At 49.9% G+C, this 14,064-nt stretch overlaps 1 protein-coding gene and 1 long non-coding RNA gene across 5 annotated transcripts in view; one reads left to right on the forward strand and one right to left on the reverse strand.

The window, feature by feature from the left end:
* Positions 1-1,391: 1,391 nt before the first annotated feature.
* LOC127034814 (uncharacterized) lies at positions 1,392-11,560 on the reverse strand. The gene is made up of 3 exons (XR_007769500.1): positions 11,391-11,560; positions 9,145-9,372; positions 1,392-2,913 (listed from the first exon to the last, which is right to left on the reverse strand). It is a non-coding gene; the product is annotated as an uncharacterized LOC127034814 (long non-coding RNA).
* Positions 11,561-12,155: 595 nt separating this feature from the next.
* The window catches only part of ZNRF3 (zinc and ring finger 3), a 205,526-nt gene continuing 203,617 nt past the window's right edge, over positions 12,156-14,064 (forward strand). The window contains exon 1 of one of the 4 annotated variants that reach the window (XM_050924040.1): positions 12,156-12,338. The gene's annotated coding sequence lies outside the window, so the exon portion shown is untranslated. The remainder of the gene's footprint in view (positions 12,339-14,064) is intronic. The other 3 variants (XM_050924033.1, XM_050924034.1, XM_050924032.1) reach the window with 3 other exon arrangements.

The following is a 14,064-nucleotide window of genomic DNA, read 5'->3' on the forward strand; positions in this document are numbered from 1 at the left end:
GGGCATTCTGCCAGTTCCCAGGAGGGCGGCAGGCAGGGTGCCTTTGGCGGCATGCCTGTGGAGGGTCTGCTGGTCCCGCGGCTCCAGCGAAGCCGCGGGACCAGCGGACCCTCCACAGACACGCCTGCGGGAGGTCCACCGGAGCCATGGGACCAGCGAACGGCAGAGCGCCCCCTGTGACATGACGCCGTGCTTGGGGCGGCGAAATGTCTAGAGCCGCCCCTGCTCTGAGGGGAAGTGAATGAGACCCACAATTGTGCTTCTCTGAAGCAAAGTAACTTGGGCCTGCATTTTTAAAGGTATTTAGGCATTGCTGCGCTCAGTGTTGCAACTATTAACTGACTTAGGAACCTAAATCTCAGTTTCACAAGGACTTAGGTTCCTAAGTCAGTTAAGCGTGGCAAGGTTGAGTGCAGCAATGTCTAAACACCTTTTAAAAATCCAGGCCTCTCTTCTTTAATTAGAACAAAGGAGTGCCATTGTTGTAGAAGAGTTATAAACCACGCACTTGATACTGTAGCCAACCATATTAATAATGAAAGCAGGCCAGTGCAAGAATATAACTAAGTTAGAGTAGTAGACTGTATTTCTTAACAACCACTATAAGGGTTGAAATAACATCAAAGGGTACATAAACACACACAACATCCAGTGTAGTCACTAAATGAATGCTATCCTGAAAAAAACAGACTCGGTGAAGCTGGGAAGAACTTAAAGTTTAGGGGAGTTGCCATCACCTTTCAGGTACCATGCAGCTTGATACTTGCTCTTAGCAGCCTTCAACTACCTGAAGGTTGGTTCTAAAGAGGATGGAGCTCGGCTGTTCTCAGTGGTGGCAGATGAAAGAACAAGGAGCAATGCTGTCATGTTGCAGTGGGGGAGGTTTAGGTTGGATATTAGGAAAAACTATTTCACTAGGAGGGTGGTGAAGCACTGGAATGGGTTCCCTAGGGAGGTGGTGGAATCTCCTTCCTTAGAGGTTTTTACGGCCCGGCTTGACAAAGTCCTGGCTGGGATGATTTAGTTGGTGTTGGTCTTGCTTTGAGCAGGGGGTTGGACTACATGACCTCCTGAGGTCTCTTCCAACCCTAATCTTCTATGATTCTATGGAATTCTTGCTCTCTGTAAAGGTAGGAGCTTGTAGTGTAATTGTACACCACTGTGTTTAAAATTACCTGATTACAGCCTGTTGTTTATCTTAGGTCCCCAGCCTTAGTAATTGCACAGGCTGGACAATGTCCAGGGATTTTAAGAAAGCATGCAACATTTAAGGATAGGTGATTAAAACAGAAGAGATAAGAAGGCTGCACGCTATAATATTATGTCTAACAAATTAGACTAGCTCATGCCAGGCCTAGCTATGCTGCCAAGTCACATGATAGCATCCATTGGGAACAGCCGAGCTCCATCCTCTTTAGAACCAACCTTCAGGTAGTTGAAGGCTGCTAACAAATATCCTCTCCCTCTTCTCTTCTGCAGACTAAACAAGTCCAGTTCCCTCAGCCGCTCCTCATAAGTCATGTGACCCAGCCCCTGGATCTTTTTTGTTGCCCTCCACTGGACTCTCTCCAATTTGTCTACATCCCTGCTGTAGTGGGGGGACCGAAACTGGACGCAGTACTCCAGGTGTGGCCTCACCAGTGCAGAATAGAGAGGAATAATCACTTCCCTCGATCTGCTGGCAATGCATCTACTAATGCAGCCCAATATGCCATTAGCCGTCTTGGCAACAAGGGCTGCTGATTCATATCCAGCTTCTGATCCACTGTAATCCCCAGGTCCTTTTCTACAGAACTGCTGCTTAGCCAGTCAGTTCCCAGCCTGTAGCGGTGCATGGGATTCTTCCGTCCTCAGTGCAGGATTCTGCACTTGTTCTTGTTGAACCTCATCAGACTTCTTTTGGCCCAATCCTCCAATTTGTCTAGGTCATTCTGGACCCCATCCCTACCCTCCAGCATATTTACTTCTCCCCACACCTTAGTGTCATTTGCAAACTGCTGAGGGTGCAATTAATCCCATCATCCAGATCATTAATAAAATTGTTGGGGGTGGGGAGGGATAGCTCAGTGGTTTGAGCATTGGCCTGCTAAAACCAAGGTTGTGAGTTCAACCCTCAAGGGGGCCATTGAGGGATCTTGGGGCAAAAATCTGTTTGGGGATTGATCCTGCTTTGAGTAGGGGGTTGGACTAGATGACCTCCTGAGGTCCTTTCCAACACTGATATTCTATGTTGAACAAAACCAGCCCCAGGACTGACCCTTGGGGCACTCTGCTTGATACCAGCTGCCAACTAGACATTGAGCCCAACAATCTAGCCAGCTTTCTATCCCTCTTGTAGTCCATTCATCCAATCCATACTTTTTTAACTTGCTGGCAAGAATATCATGGGAGACCATACCAAAAGCTTTGCTAAAGTCAAGATATATCATGTCCACCATTTCCCCCATATCCACAGAGCCAGTTATCTCATCATAGAAGGCAATCAGGTTGGTCAGGCCCTTGGTGAATCCATGTTGACTATTGCTAATCACCTTCCTCTCCTCCAAGTGCTTCAAGATGGTTTCCTTGAGGACCTCCTCCATGATTTTTCCAGGGACTGAGGTGAGGCTGACCGGTCTGCAGTTCCTCAGGTTCTCCTTCTTCCCTTTTTTAAGGATGGGCACTATATTTGCCTTTTTCCAATCATCCAGGACCTCCCCCGATCGGATGAGTTTTCAAAGTTAGTGGCCAATGGCTCTGCAATCACATCAGCCAATTTCCTCAGCATACTCAGATGCATTAGATCTGGACCCATGGATTTCTGCATGTCCAGCTTTTCTAATCAGTCCTTAATCCATTCTTTCACCATGGAGGGTTGCTCACCTCCTCCTCATACTGTGTTGCCCAGGACAGCAGTGTGGGAGCTGACCTTGTCTGTGAAGACGAAGGCAAAAAAAGCATTGAATACTTCAGCTTTTTCCACATCATCTGTCACTAGGTTGCCTCTCCCATTCATTAAGGGTCCCTCACTTTCCCTGACCTTTTTCTTGTTGCTAACATACCTGTAGAAACCCTTTTTGTTACCCTTCACATACCTTGCTAGCTGCAACTCCAATTGTGCTTTGGCCTTCCTGATTACACCCCGGCATGCTCGAGCAATATTTTTATACTCCCTCCTAGTCATCTGTCCAAGTTTCTATTTCTTGTAAGCTTCCTTTTTGTGTTTAAGCTCACTGAAGATTTCAGTGTTAACCCAAGCTGGTCGCCTGCCATATTTACTATTCTTTCTGCACATCAGGATGATTTGTTCCTGCACTCTCATTAAGGCTTCATTAAATTACAGCCAGCTCTCCTGGACTCCTTTTCCCCTCATATTAGCCTCCCAGGGGATCCTGCCTATCAGTTCCCTAAGGGAGTCAAAGTCTGCTTTTCTGAAGTCCAGGGCCTGTATTTTGCTACTTTCCTTTCTTCCTTTTATGAGGATCCTGAATTCAACCATCTCATGATCACTGCTGCCCTCTTCTACTTCTCCTACCAATTCTTCCCTCTTTATAAGTAGCAGGTCAAGAGGAGAATGGCCTCTGGTTGTTTCCTCCAGTACTTGTACCAGGAAGTTGTCCCCAACACTCTCCAAAAACTTCCTAGATTGTCTGTGCTCTGCTGTATTGCTCTCCCAGCAGATGACTGAAGTCCCCCATTAGAACCAGGGCCTGTGATCTGGAAACTTCATTTAATTGTCCAAAGAAAGCCTCATCTACCTCCTCCTCCTGGTCTGGTGGTCTATAGCAGATGCCCACTACGACATCACCCTTGTTGCTCTCACATCTAAACCAAAGACTTTCAACAGGCTTTTCTCCAGTTTCATACTGGAGCTCTGATCAATCATACATACAGTGCAACTCCTCCAGCTTTCCTCCCCTGCCTGTCCTTCCTGAACAGTTTATACCCATCCATGACAGTGCTCCAGTCATGTGAGCTACCCCACCAAGTCTCTGTTATTCCATTCATATCATAGTTATTTGACTGTGCCAGGACTTCCAAGTCTTCCTGCTTGTTTCCCAGGCTTCTGGCGTTCATGTACAAGCACCTAAGATAACTAGCTGATTGCCCTGCTTTCTCAGTATGAAACAGGAGGCCCCCCATTGCACTCTCCTCCTTGTGTTTTCTCCTGGTATTCCACTTCCCCACTTACCACAGGGCTTAGGTCACCATCTTGGCAATGCTCCCTTGGTTAAGAGCTCTAAGTAGGTAGCGGCATAGTTGGTTCTAAATGTGGCTTGTGTTCCACATTCAACATGTTTGATATAGTTAATAACCATAGCAGGTCATGATGTATCATTAGTGTCAGTGGCCTAGGCTGTCACATGGTGATCTTATAGCCAGCTAACTACAGTATCATTATTTTGCTGTATAGAAAAGACTTCCCAATTGGGTTGGCTGTTACATAACTCTTTTCTCAGGATGGTATCCCAGAAAGTATTTCCATATTTGCTGCTGTCTGGGCACTCTACCCCCTGCTTAGACATGGTGCAGATAGCTATCTATCTTTTTGTAGAATGCATGGATTGCAAACAAGCCTAGGTTGCAAGGCTAGCACTAGCAGCTTTCTCATAACACAGACACATGGACTTAACTGGGTCAGATGAACGTCATGAACTGGTTACAAAACATGCAGTAGTGTAGACTGGGTCTCGGAACATGATAAAGTGTGGATTTAATAAAGTATGCTGCTCACAGTCACTTTAACTAGAAATCATATTGCATCTAAAAAGGGCTTTCATATCACTGCCTTTCATATGCAAATTAGTAAACATTCCATGCATTAAGAACTTATTCCTGGGAGGCTCTCTAGGACGGGAGGCTCTACTGGGAAGGGATGTCCCTAGAGTTCTCAAGCCCTTTGTAGTTTGGGTGCATTCTGCACTGCTACTGATTCAGGCTTTGTCCCCCAATTAAGGCTGTCTTCTGCAGACAAGAAGTAGTTGCTTGGTGGAGGTGAGGAAGGGAGGAGACTCTTCCCTTAGTCCTCTCTTCCTCTTCCCTCCTTAAAAGCAGAAGAAAGAGACCTTGAAGGAAGGAAGGTGAGCTGCTCAGGAGCAGATGCCTCTTGGCAGGGGTGGCTCTAGCTATTTTGCTGCGGGAGGTCCCTGGTCCCGCGGATTTGGCAGCACGCCTGCGGGAGGCAGTGACTGGCAGACCGGCGATCGGCAGAGTGGCCCCCGTGGCTTGCCGCCCCAGGCACGCGCTTGGTGTGCTGGTGCCTGGAGCCGCCCCTGCCTCTTGGGATGGGAGAGTAGCTAAGACCATCACATTTGTCACAGGGCAGAGGAAGGAGAGCAGGCCTTGTGCAGCTGCAATCCTCGTAAGCTAGCACACTTTGCATCCTTCAAACAACCATTGTCCTATAATAGCTTATTGGAGGGAAAGAGAAAAGAAGGTGCTGCTGCTCCTACTGAAAGCCTTTTAGGTTCCAGAAGAGCAGGTAAGGCAGCAGAGTCCTATTAGGGTTGGCCTAAACTAGTTAAATTTGGGGAAGAGGGAAGCAGCAGCAGGATTAATTGAATTTGCCAGATTGCATGAGTATGGACTATTTCCCACCTCCCCCCACCATGCCCCAGGGGAAGTTAGTTACAGATGGCAAAACTGGTTTAGTTGATTCACACAGGGAGAAACATCCTTTTAGAAGTAAGTTTTACAGTTAGAAACCATTATGCTCTGTCAATCAGAGTGCAATAAAACTCAGGTGTTCTATCTGCTGGTCACTTGTCATGTATTGGTAAGTCTGAAGATTGAGAGGTAGGGATGTCCCTTTCCATTATTTATTGGAGGGAAGTGAAGGGGAACTACGTAAAGAAGGGATCCTATAAGTGTCTGAGTTGGTCAGAGAATCAGATGTCAACCTAGAGATCAAATATCTAATCACCCTTCTGGCAATAACTGCACACACCAAAAAATGTCCAGATGCCAACTGCACTTTTCGGCATTGTATAAATAAAAATAGTGCAGTACATATACCAAGAAGGGGTAAAATGCCAACAAAAGAAATTAGTCTTTTATTTGAATTTCTAAGTGCGAAAATTACATACAAGTCAATAGTTCAAGGTATATGAAATTAGAATGGCATTTACTTAACTTGTGGCTATAGTCTGAAAAGTGACCAAAAATAGAGCTTCATGGGATTCCATGATTCTGTCATGCCTACCTAGCTAGCCTCTTATAAGGCACTGAACTATCTGAGCATGTATCTATACACAGTGAGCCTGAAAAATGAAATCCAGCTTGTGAACTAAGCAGCTGCTAGCACTACAGCCTGCAGTGGGATGTGGAAGTCAGCTGAGTTCTTGTTGGCTTGTGCATCATCAACCATACTCAAGTTCCAGTTGCAGTATTTTTAACAGTTGTGTTGATGACTCTTCACCTCAACTAGAATTCAGCTAACTCAAGAGTCAGATATCTATGACAATGTTTTAGAGGCATCTTATAAATGCCTAATCACCATATAAAGCTTGGATACTGTGGTGATGGGCACAGTACAAGAATCTAAATGGATGGGCACTGAAAAGTGACTTAGCAGTGCTAACATGAGTAAATCCTATTAAAATCTTTCTTTAGTTAAGCAACTATGTGCAACTCTGAATACAACAAAGGGGTTCTTTGAGTGATTGCCCATGTCCATGCACTGTATGTGAGTGTGCGCCTCATACACAGTTATTGGAGAACTATTTTCCTCAGTGGTACCTGTTGGGGCAGCTCAAGTGCCTGCTACATCTGTGCACCACTGTGTGCCAGTATAAGAGGGCGGAGCTGTCCCGACCCCGCTCAGTTCCTTCTTATCGCCAATGATGGTTGTTGGAGCGCTTCCATCCAGTATTGCGATGGCAAGTTTATTTTCCTCACCCTTTTTATATATAGTGTGTTTAGTACTTAGTAGTTAATTAGATATAGCATAGCGTTAATATTAGGTTTTAGTTGTTTGGGTCTGTGACGAGGCAGCCCCGTCCTGCACTAGCCCCAGCGGTGTCAGACCAGTAGCTCTGATGAAGGAAGTCCCACCTTGTTCATACTGGGCATGCTCCAAGTGCTCTGGGAGTATAAAAGGAGGGAACTCAGCTCAGTCTGGGCTGACAGCTGCAGGGGAAGGACCTAACCGGGAAGCTCCTGTGGAGGACTAGCCAACACTCTTGAAGCTGCTGTGAATGAAGGCTTCTACAGGTTGGCGCATACCCCTACTGCAAGAGGAACCAGGGGAGGCAATGGATCCGGAGACCTGTGGAGAACGTTGGGGATTTGCGGGAAACCTCAATGCCCAAGCCAGTAGGAAGCGACCTGGGGGTGTGTGACGGACTGGTACCTTGCCCCCGGTGAGCCTCAGCGTGTTTTGGTAGGACCCCCCCACGCTGAGCCAGTAGTAAGGTCCTACTGCCCTGTGACCAGGGGCAATTCTATGGACTCTGGCCACTAGGCCATGCTGCCCTGTAACGAGGGGCGTAAACCCTCACAGGGTCCCTTTTGAACCAAGTTTATTTGATACTGGGACTGGAGCCACGTCTCGCTCGCTGGGGTTCAAGTCCTGCTGGTCGTGTGGCAGACTGATGCTGGTCTGTGACCCACATCCCAGCTGCCTAAGATGTCTGGGGGAGTCCCACATCAGTTACAACTGTCACATTTGCAGATGATTTAAGCCTTGCTCAAAAAGAGACAGAACAGTGAGATTTGTCACCTTATGGAGGTGGCACTTTGCCCTCCTGGGGAGATGTTGGGTTCAGAGCACATTCCAAGTGTGGCACTACTGATGCAGTGTGTGCTTCCTGAGATGTCTTTGGCACCACATTCTCTGTCTCTGGTACTGAAGTGGAGACAGACCTGCCAAGGATACGGTACCTCGTCCAGCAAGATCTTCATAACCGATAAAGGATCTCTGGGAGGGATTCTGAGGGGAGGCGTTCCCCACAGTATGCCTCTGCTGCAATAGGGGGTGCATCTGCTCCAGAACCTGTGCCATGTCTGCCAAGGCCAGCCCCTGAACTGTCTATTTGTCAGACCCAATCTTGATACCAGCAATGCCAGAAGCATATGCTGTTGCCAGAGAATTACTTAACCTCTCAATACCGATGTCCCTGGTGATGCAGGAAGGGTTCCAACCAGTACCAGTGTCTGTAGTGCCTATGCCAGCTCCGCAAGAGCATGCGTTACCAATGCTGCTCCTGGTGCCTAGGAGGTCAGTGCACTTAAAAGACGCTTACTTCCATATAGTGATCCTTCCAGACCACCGGAAGTTCATCATGAAACACATTACCAATTTACACTACTTCAAATTGGTCTGTCAGCAGCAGCCCCTTGCATTTTCACAATGTGCAAGGTAAGGTAGTTGTATATCTGAGAGAATTGGGAATCCGTGCACTCCCCACCTGGACGATTGGTTGGTGACAGGCTGGTTGAACTCTCAAGTGCTGTCCAGTGTGGGTATCATTCAGTCCACCCTCAATGTACTGCATCTATTACTCAGTCAAGTCAGATAAATTCTAAAAACCAGTGCAAAGAATAATTTATGAGAGCACACCTGGATGCTATACAAACCAGAGCATTTCTGCCCCAGTCAAGGTTCCAGCTGCTCTGAGATCTGGTACTGGATCTAAAAGCACATCCCACTATTACAGTGCACGCTTGCCTCAGACTTCTGGGGAACATGGCAACATGTATCTACATGACGTAACACACCTGATTATGCCTCAGGAAGCTTCACGGATGCCCCCTGTTGTCATAGTCTAGACAGAGAAATTTGCATTCCAGAGGTAATTTTGTCCTCTCTGGACCGGTGGACAGACCCTCAGGCTGTTTGTATGGGAGTTCCCTTCATTTCTCTGCAACCAACACTTATGTGGGTCACGGATGCCTCGTTCCTGGGTTGGGGGGCACCTATCGGAACCGTACAAACTCAAGGGTAGTGGTCCTTGCAGGAGCTGAGAACTCATATTAATGTCAGGCAACTACATGCTATCCATCTACCCTGCTCTGCCTTCCAGCCACATTCTGGGAAAAAAATCTGTTAGTGTTAAAGAACAATATAGCAACTATGCTTTATGTAAATAGACAGGGAGGGGCACGTTCCTCCCAACTGTGCCAGAAGGATACCTCCCAGGAGAGCAGAACACATCAGATGATTACCTGAGCAGGTCTTTGTCCCCTCACCATGAATGGTCACTAGGTCCAGATGTGGCTAGGCTCATCTTCCAGCTCTGGGGAAACTTCCCACCTGGACCTGTTTGCAACAAATGCCTCCTGTTCTGCTGCTGAGAGAATTCCAGACCTGGGTCTTTGACAAATGCTTTTCAGCTATCATGGATGAACTCTCGGCTGTATGCCTTTCCTCCGATTCCATCAGTACCCAGAGTCCTGTTCGAGATCAAGCAGGAACATGCTTGCTTCATTCGAATAGCAGCAGCATGGCCTCGACAATGCTGGTTTTTGAATCTTTTAGTGAGGCCTCCTATCTCCCCCATTAGATTCAGATGTGATTTTTTTTTTTCAGACCACTGCAGCCTACTCAACCCCAAGCTACAGGCCCTCGATTTAACAGTGTGGATACTTCCCGGCTAACACCACTAGAAAGGACTTGCTCGAAAGACATTCAGAAGATGCTTTTGAACAGGAGAAAGCCTTCAGCTAGGTGCACTTACCTGGCCAAATGGAAACATTTTTCTACCTGGTCTCAACAGATAAGTGTCTCTCCAGTGCAGGTTCCCATTAACCAGATTGGATTATCTGTTGCACCTAAAACAGCAAGGCCTGACTGCTAGTTCTACTGAAGTACATGTGGCAACTATTTCAGCGCTACTATCCAGTGGAGGGTAGTAGATCACTTTTTCTCCCACCCCCACAACTATCAGATTTCTAAAAGGGTTGGACAGATGATACCCTCTAGTACAAGAACCTGTTCCTCATGGGATTTAAATCTTGTTCTGACAAAATTAATAGGGCCTTTCTTTGAACCCCTTGCGCCACGCTCCCTCCTCCACTCTTCTATGGCATCCTGGTTGTTGCAATAACCTCAGTAAGGAGAGTGAGTGAACTGAAACCAAGGGTCTCAGAATCTCTTCTTTTACAGTTTTCCATACGGATAAAGTTTACCTCTACCCTCACCCAAAATTCTTGTCAAAGGTAGTTTCCAATTTCCATGTTAATCTGGCAATTTATTTATCAACATTTTTCCTGAAGCCTCACATGCACATAGATGAACAGAACCTTCATTTGGTGGATGTGAGGAGAGCACTGTCCTATGTGGATTGCACCAGCCCTTTTTAGATCCTTACATAGTTATTTGTTGTGATGCTGGACATGGTGACTGGCAAACTGGTGTCCACTCTGAGGATTTGCTCTTGCATTTATTTGTGCTCCAGTTAGCATGTCACCCCCAGACTGCTGGCTCATTTGACTAGAGCATAGGCAGCTTTTCTAGCATAAGGACCTACTGAAGCCATTTGAAAAGCACCAACCAGGTCCTTGGTACACACAGGGCTGGCTCCAGGGGTTTTGCCACCCCAAGCAGCCCTCCCTCTTCCCCCCCACAAAAAGCCGCAATCGCCATCTGTGGCAATTCAGCGGGAAGTCCTTCGCTCCAAGAGAGGGACCCTCTGCCGAATTGCCACTGAATATCTGAAAGTGCCGCCTCACTCCGGAGTTGCAGTCCCAAGCACCTGCTTGATAAGCTGGTGCCTGGAGCCCGCCCTGGGTACACACTTTTGCTGCTCATTATGCCATTTCCCATCAATCCAGGAACTATGTCAGTTTTTGTGGGTTGTTCAGATAGACTGAGCCAGTGTCCATGTTAATCTGCTTGTGAGTCACCTACAGAGGAATTGGGGATTGGTCCTGCTTTGAGCAGGGGGTTGGACTAGATGACCGCCTGAGGTCCCTTCCAACCCTGATAGTCTATGAATGGACATGTGCAATCACTTGAAGGAAAAATGGTTACCTACCTTTCCAAAAGTGTTGTTCTTTGAAATGTGCTGCACATGTCCATTCTACAAGCCACCTCCCTTCCCGTCTCTAGTAAAGTCTAGGAGTAGGTGGTAAGAAGGAAGTGAAAGGGGGGAAGGTTCCATCTTCAGACTGCTGGCAGTGGCAGCTCTCCCTTGACAGGTACTGCTTCAGAAAAAGGTTCTCTCACTACTGCTGAGACAGGCACATGCCTACACTGGGGACATGTGCAACCCCTCTCAAAGGGCAACAGTTATGGAAATGTAGGTAGCAGTCTTTTTGGTAAGCAGCAGCCCATTTTAGGCATCCATTTTCAGACTAAAACCTCCAAGAACTATTACTTCGCTTTCCGCTATGGGCCCTCTCCTGCTCCCTAAGTGCCCTGTGAGTCACTCTCCCCTGCACTGCAACACTTCACCCTTTTTTTTTTTTACCTCAGGCTCCGACCTGCCAGGCTCAGGCTCTGCCTGAAGCCAGGCAAGGCCAAGTGTCCAGGTCTGATCCTGCACGTGCCTGCACGTGCTCTTCTCCACCGGGCGGCTCCAGGCCCCAGCAGCGGGGCTTGGGGCGGCAGGCAGGGTGCCTTCGGCCTGCGGGAGGTCCACCGGAGCCACGGGACCGCCGAGCGGCAGAGCGCCCCCTGCGGCGTGCCGCCGTGCTTGGGGCGGCCCCTGTTCTCCACACGGTCGGGAGCCCCCTGGAGCTAGCGGAGCCTCCCGAGTCTGGAGCTGAGCCGCGCCGGTGGGGACCGGGAGGGCCCCTCTCCGCCGTCTCCCCGAGAGCCCGGCTCTGCCGCGGCTGTGACCGTTTAACGAGTCCTGCGGCGGCTCGAGGCACCGCAAAGTGCCGCGATTTCCCCCGCGCTGTGCGCCCCGAGGGGCCCGATTCGGCGGCGGGCGGGCGGGCGCGGGTCAGCGCGCGGGGGCGGGGATAACCCCGCGGTAGCTGTCACGTGGAGCAGATGAAAGGGACGCGGCTTGGCAGGCAGGCCAGGAGCCGGAGCGAGGAGCAGGCGGAGGTGCGGGACAGGGCGCCGCGGGGCAGGGGAGCCGCCGCTGCCGCCATGGGGCGCTGACCCGCCCGGACTCCCCCCGGAGCCGGAGCCGCTGGCGAGCGATGCGCGGCGGCTGGGCGCTGCCCCATCCCGCCGCGCGATGAGGGGCTGCGGGGCCGGCGCCGGGCCGGCCGTGCCGCCGCCGCTGCTGCTCGGGCTGCTGCTGGCCGCGGCCCCGGGCGCCGCGCTGGCTAAGGAGACGGCGTTCGTGGAGGTGGTGCTCTTCGAGTCCAGCCCCAGCGGCGACTACACCACCTACACCACGGGGCTGCAGGGGCGCTTCTCGCGGGCCGGGGCCACTCTCAGCGCCGAGGGCGAGATCGTGCAGGTGAGCGGCGGGGCTGCGCCGGGCGGGCCGGGCCGGGCCAGGCCGGGCGGCCGGCGGCTCCCTGCTCCCAAGATGGCTCCGCTGGGCCAGGAGCGGCGGCCGCACCGTGCGGGCTAGGGGCGGGCAGGGCCCGCGGAGCTCGGGCTACTCTCGGCTCGTCGGGGCGGCCGCCCTGGGCATGGGGAGCTCGAAGGGCACCGGCGCGGAGCCGGGACGCGCTGCTCCTGCGTGCTGGGGATCCCCGCTGCCCCCCGCCTGCCCCCTGGCTGGGGGCTCAGCGACCCTCACCTGCTGTCCCCGGGGTGCGAGCGGTCGGCGGGGCGGCTCGGCCTGATCTTTGCGCCCAGGCTGTGGGGCCCGTGTGCGGAGGACCGTGCCCGGCGTGTGGCTCTGGTCCCGGCGCTTCTGTCCGCGCTGGGCCTGGCCCCGGCAAGACCCTGGCTCTGGGGACCAAGTACTGGTGACCCACGTGGGCAGGGCACTTGCCCGAGAAGAGGGCTGTAGGACTTGGCCATTGGCAAGCCCATGGGATCCCCCTGGGTACTGGGCTGCCCCTGTCTCATTGCGTGCCCCTCCGTGGAGGGAGGTGACCGTGGTCATACTACAGAGGGCCAGTCTGGCGTAGTGTAATGCTGAATTAAACGCCCCCCGAGTGGTCTTGCTGCATATGCGTCTGTAGTTTGGACTCCTGGCTGGGAACTGGGGGATAGTTTACCTCTCACTTGTTTGAAGTACTTAAATAGGAATGGGAGAACCAGGAACTCTGAGGCTGCAGTAACCTGGAGATTTCACCCTTTCTAACAGGGCCTCCACCTTGTTACTAAATGAAAGAAGTCTGCATTCCAGAGGAAGCTTGATATGGAGGGATTAAAAAAATATTCTATTTGCAGGGCTTACTTTGTCTGAGATGTTAACGAGGGCAGTGGTGCTGACCTACTGCTTATGATTGTTGTAACTGGATGCTGTTTCTTTTTTGTCTCGTTTTGCAAAGGCTTTAGAGAAACTCTAGTAGGTCTTTGGGTGTAAATTATATTGCCAAGGTTGCTGCTGATGGGAAGAGTTTTTTAAAAGGGTTTGGTATCTCTTAAAGCGTTGTACACATCTGGGTATTGCTAGCGCCTCACTCGCTTCCCTTTCCCCTAAGAAAAAGAGTGATTTGAGTTGTTTTGATTTTATATACTAGAGAATATTTCTGCAAAGAAAATGAATTGAGATTTCTTTTCTTCAGGTTCTGAGTGAATCTTGCTCACTATTATTAACGATAGCATAGAGTCAACAGTTGAAACTTTCCTGCATTCTTGAAACATGTTATGGCGTTTCTATTCTAGCACACTTTGAGAAATGGTCTTTGCACTTCCACCAGCGACAGCAATGATGAGAGTGCACAGGGCACAAGTAACTTTACGGCTGTCCTGTATCTAGCTGTTCTGAGCCCAGTTAGATACCGAGATAAAAGTGCCTATGCCCTGCTCTTGGGGAACTGCATTCATGGTAGTGCAATGGCGAGAGTCTCTTCAAAACATGTCAGTCAGCCAAGCTTACATGGAATGGATTTATAAGTGATCTTTGTACCATGCTGTAAAGTACTGCAACTTTGGCTAGTTGGTTTTTGCATGAGTAGAAATAGTTGACCACTCCAGGCTGCAAAACAGAACATTAAAACTTCAGTATGCTGTGTGATAGCCTATGCCAGGGGTTCTCAACCTTTTTCCACCTTCACCCCCAT

This window comes from Gopherus flavomarginatus, chromosome 15 (assembly GCF_025201925.1).
Source record: "Gopherus flavomarginatus isolate rGopFla2 chromosome 15, rGopFla2.mat.asm, whole genome shotgun sequence".
Lineage (NCBI taxonomy): Eukaryota > Metazoa > Chordata > Testudines > Testudinidae > Gopherus > Gopherus flavomarginatus.